Raw genomic sequence first — 14057 nt, forward strand, 5'->3', positions numbered from 1 at the left:
ACTGCCTCGGCAAAGAAGTGCAGGGCACTTCTTTGCAACGTAATTTGAGCCGTTCTTCATTGAACTCAATGAAGAGCAGCTCAAGATTTACGAGCGTCTCAGACGCCTCGCATAATACGAGGAGGAGGAATTACCGCTGAAACGAGGCAGCTGTTTTCTCCTGAAAACAGTCTGTCATTTCAGCCATAAAAGCCTCTCACTGTGTGCACATACCCTTATGCTTAGCCAATAAAGGTATCATACCTTCTATACTTTTGTCTTTTTTGACACAAAAGTATTTAACATCGCTGTAACCTGTCATTTACAGCGTAATCTCGCGGGATTACGCTTGCTCTGCTGTAACTACCACAGAAACAGTAACGAAGTGCAGAGATTGTGAATAGACATCCCGTGGAATGTCTATTCACTGTCTAAACACTTCAGTATCGTTAATGTGTTCGCATAAGACAGCACATACTGATCTAAAAGGATCCCTATGTGCTGAGGAAATGAATGGAGAGGAGTGCATGACGCTGATTGGTCACTGATTGGTCAGCGTCATACACTCCTCTGTACAACACCCACTTGGTCAATAGTAAAACACGCCCAGTTGTCCATTGAGAAACTCATTAGCATAAATCTAAAATCGCTAATAAAGTGGTGAAAATAGATCGTTTTATTAAATAAAAAGCACTGCTGTCACCTACATTATAGCGCCAATCTCCTTATGTAGGAGATAGGGCACTTACAATGTGGTGACAGAGCCTCTTTAAAGGTAGTTTATTTGTACCCAGAATGTTCAGCAGTTCAGGAGAAAACATTGAGTTAAATGAAACAAATATTTCTGTTGCTACTAGAAGGAGCTTACTGTATTCTGATTTATTATTGAGTTCAGTATGAACTGTATAATTCTCTATGCAGTGAGCTCCCTCTACTGACAGTTGCAGACAGAATTTAACTTGATGGTTGTGTGAAGGGAAGCAGGGGATCTGAAAAAGAGATGTGACCCTTTCAAGTATTCTGGACCTATTTAGATTAAATAAAATTACATCAGAGATACATAATATCACATACAAGTAACAATATATCATAAACCACATAATTATCTAAGTTCAAATGTAACCTGTCATGTTGAATGTGTTCTCTGATTTGGGGGCAGCACATTAAGGGGTAGGAAGAACTGAGCAGATTGTTATATAGATTTGTGTGAAAAGATTCAGTATAACTTGTAATTTATTCTTTTAAATCCTAGTTAGTTATGGGCTTAAGAGTCCAGTGGGCAATCCTAGTTCTTAAATCCAGTGGGCAGTCCTACTCAGGGATTGACAGCTAGTTCTGTATGCACACTCATAAGGGGAAGGCTGCTATTCAGTGGTTGAGATGCCCACTAAGCCATAACAAGCAGTGATTTAAATAAATAAAATACAAATTATATTGAATATTTTCCCACAAAACGTTATATTAATCAGCTCCTCCTGCTCTATAATATGCTGTCTGCAGATCAGAAAACATGTTGTGTGACAGGTTCCCTTTAAATGTTAAACCCTATACCACCCTAGACCTCCAGGGATATAAGATATAATATCCCTAGATGAACATGGGTAATGGATGTCGATATTGCCCCCTTCACCACCCTAGCCATGAGACATAATAGGTATTAACAGCTACACCAGGGATTTTACAGGAATGCTATAGCTTAACCCCTAAGCGTCACAGTGTAAAAATGTATGATGTAGAAAACTGCCAAACTAAGTATAATCGGGGGGTAGAAGGAGGGACATTTTGTCTCTGTCATAGGTGCAACACACTTGGATATCCCCTTATAAAATCATGCGTTTGCTCCCCCCACCCACAGAGGCACAGTTTTCTTTAATGACCCTCATCTCCCTCCATTCTCCTTCTCCCATTTCCTTCACAGCAGCACACATCTCCTCCCCAACTGCAGGATTTTCTCTCACTGTCCTGTCAGGATCAAATTGTTCTTTTTCCCTTCCCAGCAGCACAGACTCCTCACTCCTCACAACCTACTGCTGCAATACTTGAGGCCTTCTGTCTCCTCTCCTGCTCGTTCTCTAAGGCCCTGTTCACACTGAGTTTTTTGGCGCTGTTTTTGACGCTGAACCCGCATCAGAAACTGCCGGAAAAGCCTCAAATAGATTTTTTCCAGTGAGCGGAAAAAAACACTAGGGGGAAAAAGAAGCATCATGCCCTTTCTTCAGGCATTTCTATCTCTGACCTCCCATTGATGTCAGAAAAAGCGGTTTTCGCTGCGTTTTTTTTCCCGCGGCAAAAAATGCGCTAAGTGTTCTTCCGGCAGGTCAAAATTTGCCTCAAAATTCCTGTGAACAGGACCTAAAGGTGCTGTGTAGTGTATGGACTGATCAAGAGCCAATCAGAGTGAGAATGATTCAATCTGGTTTACTATAGTTTAGCCACTCACCATTGGTCAGTTTGACAGTGAATCAGAGAGAACAGTCCTCACTCTGGTAGATGCAGAGCACAATATGGGACAATCCTACCCTGTATTGTGTTTTTTCCTCCCCGCCTTCCAAGAGCCATAAAGTTTTGATTTTTCAATAGACTTAGACATATGAGGGCTTGGTTTTTTTTCAGGGCGAGTTGTAGGTTTTTTTTACTGTACCAAATATTGTACTGGGAAACTGCAAAAAAAATTATTTGTGGGGTGAAATGGGGAAAAAACAGCCCTTCCTTCTTTGTTTTTTGAGTTCCGTTTTTACGGTGTACACCATGCATTAAAACCAAGATGTTAGCCTTATTCTACAGGCTGATACGATTAGGGTGATACCAAATTTATATCGTTTTTTTTTTATGTTTTACTACTTTTACAAAGAAAAAAATCTTTGGTAAAAAAAAAAAAGTTTTATGCCACTGTCAATTGAGCGGTGTGAGGGCTTATCTTTTGCAGGGCAGGCTGTCATTTTTATTGGTACAATTTTGGGGTACATGCAACTTTTTGATCACCTTTTATTACATTTTTGTGGGACACGAGGTGTCCAGGCATTTTTACTTGTATTGTTTTTTAGGGTTTTCACCTTTCAGTTTACATAATGTTATATTATAATAGTTCAGACTTTTACGGACGCGGCCATACCAATTATGTTTTTTATTTTTGTTTTTTTACATTACTTTGGGAAAAAATGGGGAAAGTTTTTTTTTTTTAACTGCTCCATATATCCCCCGTCCCCTATGACGTACATATGCAGTGCTTGGTCCTAAATAGGTTAGTTGAAGCTCAAACTGGAGTGAACAAATAGTTTACTGCACCAAACGCCACATAAATCATACAGGCAGTAGCTTTTTTAGGTGAAGTTTCTGGTACAATTAATGTCTATATAGGAAAATCGTTCTAAAAAAAAACCAAACTCTGAAAAAGCCATGAAAAATATACCTAAACGCTGTGTGTGAATCCAACCTCATGGTTTATTCAGACACAATGGAAAATTTCCGCTGCAAATTTGGGCCACAATATGTGCCCCAAATTTCACTATTTGCATTGAAAAATCCAGAAGAAATCTGCAATAAGTAAGAGTCTGCGCTGAAAATCTGCAACAAATTAGCCACGTCTGAACATGACCTTAAAGGGGTTATATGATATTAGAACAAAAGGTCTTCTTTTTCCAGACAGTGTCACTCTTGTCCATGGGATGTCTGGTATTGCAGCTGAGGCCAGTTCAACTGAAGTACAATACCAGACAGCCCAGGGACTAGAGTGAACCTGTTTCTAGAAGAAGTGCAGACCCTTTCCTTTTACTAATCTCATATAATCCCTTTAAGTGAATGCCTATTCCGTACAGTGCTCTGGACTAAGCTGGCATTATGTAGGTAGTAAATAAAATACATTTCTTGTGGCAGACTGTCAGCATTTAAAATGCGGTTTGAAATAACGTCAATATCATGTTATGAATAAAAAATTTAAAAAATGTATAAAAATATAAATATATATATATATATATATACATACATATATGTGTATATATATATATATATATATATATATATATATATATATTATTGTATGCACCATACCAGTATATGAAATAATGTTGTTGTTTTTTGTATCTTTTGATAGGATGCTGGCTAACAGGGTATCTTGCATGGGAAAATGTGAGCAGCACAGTCTACGTACACTTCCCCAAATACACCAGCTGGTTCACTTCTTATTTCCATTCGTCTGCCTGCCACTGCCTTTGCTGAACACAAACTAACTTCCTGCTGTCTCTACCCATCATGCTGTCGTGCAAGAAAAGCCATGCCATCCATATCTCATAGGATGCTGAGCATTCCTTTCCACTTCACTTTCCCCTGCATCTACAGTTGTTATCGTAAAGAAGAAAGTGGACCAACAAATTACTCATGCCCTCAGTATCTGTATGGGAGGGAAACGTATGACTGGAATTATATGGACGTCTTTTTTTTGCTTAAGAGACTTATGGTTTTGCTGCTACAATGAGAATTTGACTTTGTTGTATAGGGTGTGGAACTGTTAAAAGGGTAAAGGTTTTGCATTGGAATAGCAACACTTCATAGTGATTTCTCACTTACCCATGATGCACTTTTAATTGAAACATTTAAAGAAAAAGTTTTAATGGCTAATATTGTACTTTTTATTTTAACAAAGGCCACCTTTATGTCTAATGCCATATTTTCAGTGTTAGGCTTTTTGTATTTTAATCCTTACATAGTGCAGTAGAAGGCAGCATGAATAGTTGATATTGTGGTTTCTTGTACAGGCTAGATGGCAAAAGAGATCTGTAACTGTTTATTCTACTCATATTTCTTTTTAAACTCCCCCTAAACAGCACCCCAATTGGGAACAGAGCAAAAGTGTTGAACTAAAGACCAAAATTCCCCTAGGGTGTAAAATAATCTGACAAGTGAGGGAGGAGATATTTGCTGAGCGTCATAAGAGATACAGGATGAAATTTCAACCTCTCTAGATTTGACTGATCCAGGAAGCCAGCGAGACAATCTCTCCACATACACACAGCCCTTTCATGATAATTGGAATAGTATGGGCATGCCAATGATGGAATGGGGGCCAAGTGAAATTTTTTTTCCCCCCAGACACCCTTTTTCTTGGAACCACAACCCCCCTTTTTCCTGCCTGCTATTATGTTTTCGTGGTTGCTTACTCCTGTCTTGATGAAGAAAAATGTGCAATTCAGTCCTCAGTCACTGGAGTGAGGATATAACAGGGTAGAAGACACATTTATTTAATTATGTGCACTTGTACAGATGTAGCCAAGAGTCCAAAACAACACTAGCATAGAGCTCGTGTGCCAGCACTTATCTTTAAGAAAGAGTGGAACTGATGTAAAGTGTCCCCCTTACTTTTTTCATTCAAGTTTGGCGAAATCTCATTAAATCACATTGTGATTCAGTGTATATGTTTACTAACTCAAATAAAGCATCTGCTCATTCACCTTTTCTGCACAGTGCCTGCTATTTGAAGTAGACGTGCATTTTTTATAATTATGTGGATTCGATATAAAGGCATTCTGTGCAGTATGGATTGGAGCATAGCAGCTTTTTTAGTGTATGTGTACTGTTAGTACTATGTATATAATGTATTTCTATAGCTTTGTTTGTAAAAAAGGACAAAAAAGACAAAAACAAAATCACTTAGCAGTTTAAACTACTGTTTCGGAAATGCCCCCTTTATTTATTAACATGGACTCGATTCCGAATTTGTGGAGTGTCAAATCCTCTTTCTGTCATGTTACATGTTTCCAGAATTGTAACTTTTAACCTGTTTGGGAACAGACGACCTATCAATTTGTTTCCAAAATTAAAATACAACACGTCATTCTTTGGTAAATTTGAAAAAACTCTGTATTATTATTAACATTCCCACTGTGATGAAGGCGACTTGTGTGTGTGGAAAGAAAGTGAACTGAAGTGTTTGTGTTTTGTTGGATTATTGGGATAATGATATCTTTATGGACTGTTCCTTACAACATCTCTTTTCATCCTATAAATTTCTGTGCAAACTTTGACGATGTTGTTTTTTCATGATTTATATATTACTCTGTATACATAAGACAAAGCTTTTAGCACTATAAGTTCATTATAATTGTTAATTCATGTGTACATATATTCATTATGTCATAAACAGTTTTAATGTCAGTGGCATACCAGCCACGAAGAGGGTTAAAGAGGTGAGGGGCCGTTATCATTTTCGGCCTGTTTCCCAAGTCCAAATTAGATGCATGGAGAAAGGCTGCTTTGCGATCTGGTTCCCTCTGCTGCCTCTGTCCCAAGATCTGCAACTCTGTGGAGTCTATCTTGAAAAAGGGTTATGGACTATGGGCACCTTAGAGCATGCCCAGATTGAGGGTGCGTGTACAGTCGATCAAAAAGAAGGGAAGGCCTTATTTTGATTTTGCTAAGAGGCCCTTCTTTCTTAATTTATTATCCCTACTTAATGCCTAACAGGTTAGGGCCATGTCAGATGGATTGTTTTTAACTGGCTGTCCTATTAACTATCTGGGCAACTTGGTAATTATGGACAGGATAGTTGGCAATGCTTACCTAGAAGTTCTGTCATATTATGCCCATTATGCTGTGGTAATAATCCACCCTGTCTTTGCAGAGTATATAAACTATATTTGACAAGCGGTGACAGAAGTTATCGTGCGGCAATGTCTGCTATGTGTAGTCATACCCAGAATGTACTGTGAATGCGACAGGCAGTTAAAACGTGCTGCTGACATGTTGACGTGACAAAGAGTTGAAACAGATGTACAGTGACAAGCTTGGGAACAAGAAATATTGGTGTATTTTTTTAAATACATTTTAAACTCTGCATAATACTAAGATGACCGAGGCATCAAAAAATTATCCGTTGCCTATATTACATATATGTTTTATGTTAGTTCAGGTCACATGCCCACGGAAAAAAAAAGAAACATACGGTAATGATGAACAATGCTCTACTATAGATCTACACCAGGTTTTCCCAGCTGGGTTTCCACAGTGGACAACAATGGTAAGCACTGCCAAAGTTGCACAGTGACGCTGGCTGGCTGACATTTGTGAAACTCCACCCAAGCATCTGGGCGTCTTGATGGGCGTCTTGATGACATGACCCATTACTTCTGTAGAATTACATGGTACAACCTGGACCTGGATGCTCTAATTTCCGTGCGTAAAATGTTCAGCACCATGTGGATAAGACTCAGCCTGTTGCCTGCAAAAATCTTATGCTGTTGACTTTTCACCTACAAATCTGGATGGGAAATCTGCAATAAGCTCTGAACTTGCAGCTTCACAAGCAGGTATATCAGATAAAGCAGATCTTGAAGATAAAAGAGTAATGCACACATAATACAACATAAAACATCAATAAGCATTTAGGTAACCACCCTATATAAATGAAATACTTTAAAAAAAAAAAAAAAACACCTGTTAAATTAGAAATTATATGATTTAAATATTAATATGTACAAATGTGAAGATAAACTGGAAGATTAACTGATCTCACATAAATTTGTGGTGTGTAACAAGATATTTTTGAATACTCAACAGACTTCATGTAAAGCAATTACAATAAAGAGTTCTGCTGTACAATTGAGCAAATTTCCCGAAATTCGTTTCGGGTTAATTTCTATCGAACTGGCCGTAAGATTAAATTTGGTCTGAATAAATTCCTTGAGAATCTAAAGTACCACGATTGCCCTGAAAAGTTGTGTATGACACTCTGATGACTTCTAGGACTGTATCCAACCCCTTTCAAGCTTTTTAATGCCAAGACAACATTAGTATTGTCAAAGTGACAGCAACATATATGGCTATGGATAAACGGATGGTAGCCGGTGGTAACAAACAGCCTGTTTAAAAACACACTGCACTATCAGAATTTTTATGCTTTTTAAAATAAGAAAAAATGGTTCAAATATGATCCCTTTTTGGTGGATCTAAAGTACCCCGATTGCCCTGAAAAGTTGTGTATGACACTCTGATGACTTCTAGGACTGTATCCAACCCCTTTCAAGCTTTTTAATGCCAAGACAACATTAGTATTGTCAAAGTGACAGCAACATATATGGCTATGGGTAAACGGATGGTAGCCGGTGGTAACAAACAGCCTGTTTAAAAACACACTGCACTATCAGAATTTTTATGCTTTTTAAAATAAGAAAAAATGGTTCAAATATGATCCCTTTTTGGTGGTAGATGTCTTAGATTGTTGGCTAAGTTTAACACAGAACAATATGTAAAATTTGGGTGGCACTATTAGCAATTATAGATATATGCAAAACAAAGAGTAACGTCGCAACCGTGATGTCTGTATCAGCTGGCAGCAGAACTTTTATCAGCACCAGGATTTAAATTAAAAATCTATTTATTTAAAATAAAATTGTCCCTTGGACACAGACTGATGTATAACGGCGCTATATAAATACTTGATACAGAACAATACGCCAAATTTTGGTGGCACTATTATTAGCAATTAGATATGTGCAAAACAATATGTGACTTCACGTCCGGGAAGTCTATATCACTAGACAGCAGCACCCTATCAGCACCAAGATTTAAATTAAAATTAAAATCCATTTATTGGAAAAAAAAAAGTTGTCACTTGGATACAGACTGAAATATAAAGGCGCTGAATAAATGCTTGACACGGAACAATACACCAATTTTTGTGACACTGTTTGATATTGGCAAAACAATAAATTATGTAAAGTCCGAGATGTCTGTTTCAGAATGTAGCGGCACGCTATCAGCACTATTGAAGAAGATTTGTGAATAATGTAATGAAGATTGGTGATTCACAAATTAATGTAAGAATTGTATAGCTGCAGCAGCACTCGCTCACAGCAATGGTTGCCTGTGCCTGCCTTACTAACACACTGTCGGACGCTTTTCTATCTCTAAAATCAATTTCTTATCAAATTATTGTAAATCTAACTATCTATTCTCTTCTCCTCACTATGAAACACCCTCACGTACAGTAATCCACTATTTATCTGCAGCAGCATTTCCTGGTTTAGCTGTTTATAATGGATATGACTGTCATCAGTGACTCACACCTATACCCCTCATGATTGGCTGTGCTAGAGGGAGGGCTGCCTGTAAAGCATTATGGGGAAGCCCGCCGGGCTACCGCCCCGAGGTCATGTGATTCTTCTCCTCTGTCTCCTTGTCTTCATCTGATTTATAAAATGGAGACCGCCATTCAGAGCAATACCTGAGGTATGAATCTCAAAAGTTTTGGATCTGCTAAAATCAGAATCTTTTTGAAGATTCGGAACGAATTTGTGTAGAATCAATTTGCTAATCTCTACACCGCTGTTATCCACTTGAACAAGCAGAGTACTGAAAGGGCAAAAATGAAGTAATACAGAGTGCTGTGGATAAAATCTTAAAGGGGTTTTCCCACGAGGGACATTTATGACATATCCACAGGATATGTCATAACTGTCAAATAGATCCGAGTCCCACCTCTGGCACCCGCACCTATCTCTAGAACAAAGCCCCTAAACCCCGTTCTACCTCTTTGTGTTCCGGCTGATTTCCGAACATGAAGGACAAAACATCATAGCTCGCTGAGTTACGCGATTTCCGTAAGCCCCTTAGAACTGAATGGTAGTTACGGAAACTTTGTAGCTCGCATGCTATGCTGCTTCCGTAACTGCCATTCACTACTATGGGAGTTATGGAAACGGTAGCTCAGTGAGTTGCGCTGTTTCCGTAACTCCAGTCCATGTAATCAGGAAGTGGCCTGGGAGTTAGCGTGAGCACAAAAAGCTAAAAAGGGGTTCTAGAGATAGTTGTGGGTCCAAGAGGTGGGATCCGCATCTTACATTTATTACATATCCTGTGGATATGTCATATATGTCCCTCGTGGGAAAACCCCTTTAAGGGACTGGTTTTGCAAGCAATGGCTTTCTTTAAAAGGTAAAAAGTTGGAAGTAAAATATGTGTTTCGGGGTTAGTTTTTTTTATTTCTAGCATTGAACACATCTAGAGCAGCAGTTTCTAAAATGGCAGGGTCTCCGTGGGTTCCACTGGCTGCCTGCAATGGTCTCTGCTCATGGCTGCATGGAAGATGCACTACATATACATTATATACACTACAGCAGGGCTTAATCTTTCTCTACTGGGGCCTCACCAGACAGAATATGCTAATGTCTAACACCATTGGTCTTAGTCCATGCCAAAATGACCTCAATGTCTGTTCTCTTTGAGGTATAGAACCTGCAGCCCGGGATGTCATTGTACATCCCCCAACGATGAGAACACAGACATACTTGTTAAAGGACAGTTGCATCCCGCTGAAGCAGAGAACGAAGTGCCATTATTATACGGCAGCTCCGTTCTCTCTTCCCTTACTGATCATGTATTTTTTCATATTTTTTTATAACGGCAGACAGAATACTATCATGTATATATGGCTGTGTGAATGGAAGCAGGGGGTTTGGAGCTTTGTATCAGAAACAGAACTTCAAGCCCTGCAACAGATATACTGCATTATGTAATGAATCAGCACAGAGTTTAGCTGGTAGCTACACTTTATTTATTGCTAGCAGTCATGAAATCCTGTGATGGAGATTAAACACTGTTGTTTTTGTTGTTTAAGATAAATCAGGAAAAGACTATATAATAAGATATTTAGTCTATTCTTGGCTGGAAGAAGCCGCCTCATTACAATCCATCTAAGCTTGGTCAGGTTTCAAAATATGCGGGTGCTCAAGTTTCAGCCAAAGGCTGGAGAGGTGAACTAGAAAAAATATTTTTTCTATAGATGTATGCTGTATGTATGTGTTATGTATGATTTTAAGACTAATGTAATATACATATGCATATTATGTATGTATGTATGTATGTATGTATGTATGTATGTATGTATGTATATATATGTTATCATCAACACAAAACACATTGTAGCTAAATGCCTAGTAGTAAAGATGCTACTTTTACATTACAGATCTGGCATGAAGTCCTATTTATCCTCCTGGTATGTGATCTCATGACATAAGCATTCTGCATGGAGATGTTATGAACATACCATATAATGTTTCAGAAAAGTTACACCAGTAAAATAAAGCATACTGTTGAAATCATGTTCTGGAGATAAAGATAAATAACATTGCTTCTTGAGCTGAGGAGGAAAACATGCGACCCTTGCTGATCTAAAGATAGCGTTCAGTTTTCTACTTTGATGTGGACACACATATCAGGAAAAATCCTTCAGGTAATGTTCACACCACGGTTTTGGCCTATCAAGAAAGTATATAGATCTATGATGCAACATACAGTATCGATGCAGATGTATGTCAAAAGTTTGTATTTTTGGCTTATGTTTAACAAAATTTTGGGGGCACTGAAAAAGATAGTAGGTAAACTTTTTAGAACCACAAGAAAAGTGCATGTTAAATATATATATATATATATATATATATATATATATCTATATATATATATATATATATATTCGATGGCAAAAAGATCCAAAACATATTGGCATACTCTTTCCTACTTCATATTTTTTGGATATGTCTGAAGAGAAAAAATGAGAGAAAAAAATACTTATTTTCTTCTCTTTTTAAACATATGTGACATAGGGAACCTACATGGTGTGAGCCGGATCTAATGAATTTGTGTACGAGCCTTTTAGAACACGGCCAGATGTGGCAGACAATTTCCTCTGTGGATTTCCCCGCAAATCCATTGTAAATCGGCAACAAATCTCCTGCAAAATCTACATTTATAATGATGAAATTCACTGTGAAAATCTGTGGCTTTTCCACTTGTATTATACTGTAAATTGCTGCGGATTTGCGATGCAGAATTGATAAGGTAAATCAACAGCAAATTTGCCAAGTCTGGCTTCAGAAGGTTCACTGAAGTGACAACTGAGTAAAATATACCTTTTAATAGTAACTCGTTTTAAAAACAGGGGTAACACACCACTGTGAAATAAGCCCCACCGTGAAAATTTAAAAGCGTATTAAACAAAAAACACTGAGTCATTATGATAAATATATCTCAGTGTTTGTAACAATGTTTCACTGAAAACAGCATTTAACCTGGGCACAACAGTAGTACAATCCCCAAAGTGCACCAGTGTCCGTGAACAAAACACCGGATCTCCTAGCGCTGGGTGTAAAACAATGCTACTGTCCCCTATGCAGACATTCAATATACAATGAACGACCCTACGCGTTTCAGATACTCATCCTCAGGGGTCCGTATCTTGGTCACTCTGGCCTCATCACCAGCGATAATAGTATTCAACAGCAGATATTCTGCTGTGCGTCATGGGAAGATGCTCGTATCGATGTCAACGGCATACTTCATTGCAGGCGCTGGGTTACTATAAGCACCAAACTCCACCCCTCGTTTTTTGGCGGCGCTACATAAACTGACCAATCACAACACCCTCTCGATTCGTGACACCTGCCCATGTGACCCCCCGCCGTCAGCTGACAGCCAGGGGTCATCATCGGCCGCATCAAACCGAACGCGCAGGCGCAGTAGAAGCCAGGGACGTATCGCCCGGACTGCCAAGTAAGAGGAAGGTAAGAGCAAGCCGATAATTTGTTTGTAAGTATGTCTTGCGGGACAGTTACCCACCGCAAGTGGACTACCTATAATAAGCAACTCTCTAGTTTATAAACACATATTGGGTGGACAAGATAGCGGAATCCCTCCCATTTAAAATTTCTGACACAAGATCTCTAAATATGTTAACTGGCCAATATGGCCATATCAAACATAGTACACTATGCAAAATACAACCACCCACCCAAAAGGCCACCCAAGGTGAATATTGGCCACCTAAGGAGGAGGAATGGTATTACATATTAAATAAAACACGTATAATTAGTCTGCTCGTTTAAACCCGCTGGTTGTATGCATGCCAGTCTATGGATCCATTGGGCTTCTTTGCGTAGAATTAAATTGTCCCAGTCACCTCCTCTTTTAGGGGGTCTAATGAGTTCAATTGCTTGAAACTTTAAACATGCTGCTTGGCCTTGGTGTTTGGCATGCACATGCTTAGATATTGGGGTGTCCCTAGCATGAATAATGTCTCCGACATGCTCCCTTATCCGGCGCCGAAATTGTCGCGCCGTTTTACCCACATAATTAAGGGGGCATGGGCATGTAATGAGGTAAACCACCCCCGCTGTTTTGCAATTCACAAAATCCCGAATGTTGTATTTCTCCTGTGTTGCAACACTGGTAAAGCTATTCCCTTTGAGAATGAAGTCACAAGCTTTACAGCTACCACATCTAAAAGTGCCTGGTATTTGTCTATCCAGCCACGTACCCCTAGGTAAAATGGGGTCAAAACAGCTATGCATGACTCTGTCCCTGATGTTTTTCCCTCTCCGATACGTGACAGAGGGCCACTGTGTGATCTGATCAACCAAATCTGTGTCAGAACTGAGAATACGCCAATACCTTTTCAGGATTTGCATGATATCATTTTGTTTAGAATCATAGGTGCCTATGAGTCTCGTAACTTGTTCTTGTTTACGTTTTTTAGGAACCAGAAGACATTGCCTATCTGCGTCCCTTGCTCCCTCATAGGCTTTTCTGATTACACCCTTGGGGAAGCCTCTATCCTTCAATCTTATCTTGAGTTCCTGAGCCTGGCACTCAAAATCACCCATGGAGCTACAATTCCTGCGTACTCTCATAAATTGGCCTTTTGGAATACCACGTTTGAGGGGATAAGGATGACAACTGTTCCATTGCAAGAAACTATTGGTTGCTGTTTCTTTCCGGTGTACCTTTGTACGAATTGTGCCTTCTCCTGTTTTTATAATTTTCAAATCCAGAAAAGACAATTCTTTTTCACTGATCTCACACGTGAACCTAAGCCCTATATCATTTGTGTTGAGGGCTGCTACAAAGCTATGGAACTCCTCTGCTGTAGAGTTCCAAAGAAGCAGCACGTCATCAATATATCTAATCCATAGTCCAATGGACGAAGTCCATTTGGTAAAATTGTCCCCAAAGACAATTGTCTCCTCCCACCAGCCAAGAAATAAATTTGCATAGGTGGGAGCGGCAGGACTCCCCATTGCAGTGCCACATTGCTG

At 39.0% G+C, this 14057-nt stretch overlaps 1 protein-coding gene across 5 annotated transcripts in view; it reads left to right on the plus strand.

Moving 5' to 3' along the window:
• The window catches only part of SOBP (sine oculis binding protein homolog), a 202653-nt gene extending 196635 nt beyond the window's left edge, over nt 1-6018 (plus strand). For 4 of the 5 annotated variants that reach the window (XM_075862230.1, XM_075862231.1, XM_075862232.1 and 1 more), the window contains one exon: nt 4070-6017. The gene's annotated coding sequence lies outside the window, so the exon portion shown is untranslated. Of the gene's footprint in view, nt 1-4069 lie in introns of all 5 variants that reach the window. The other variant, XM_075862235.1, reaches the window with a different exon arrangement.
• Nucleotides 6019-14057: the final 8039 nt, after the last annotated feature.

The sequence above is a fragment of the Rhinoderma darwinii genome, chromosome 4, assembly GCF_050947455.1.
Source record: "Rhinoderma darwinii isolate aRhiDar2 chromosome 4, aRhiDar2.hap1, whole genome shotgun sequence".
NCBI lineage: Eukaryota > Metazoa > Chordata > Amphibia > Anura > Rhinodermatidae > Rhinoderma > Rhinoderma darwinii.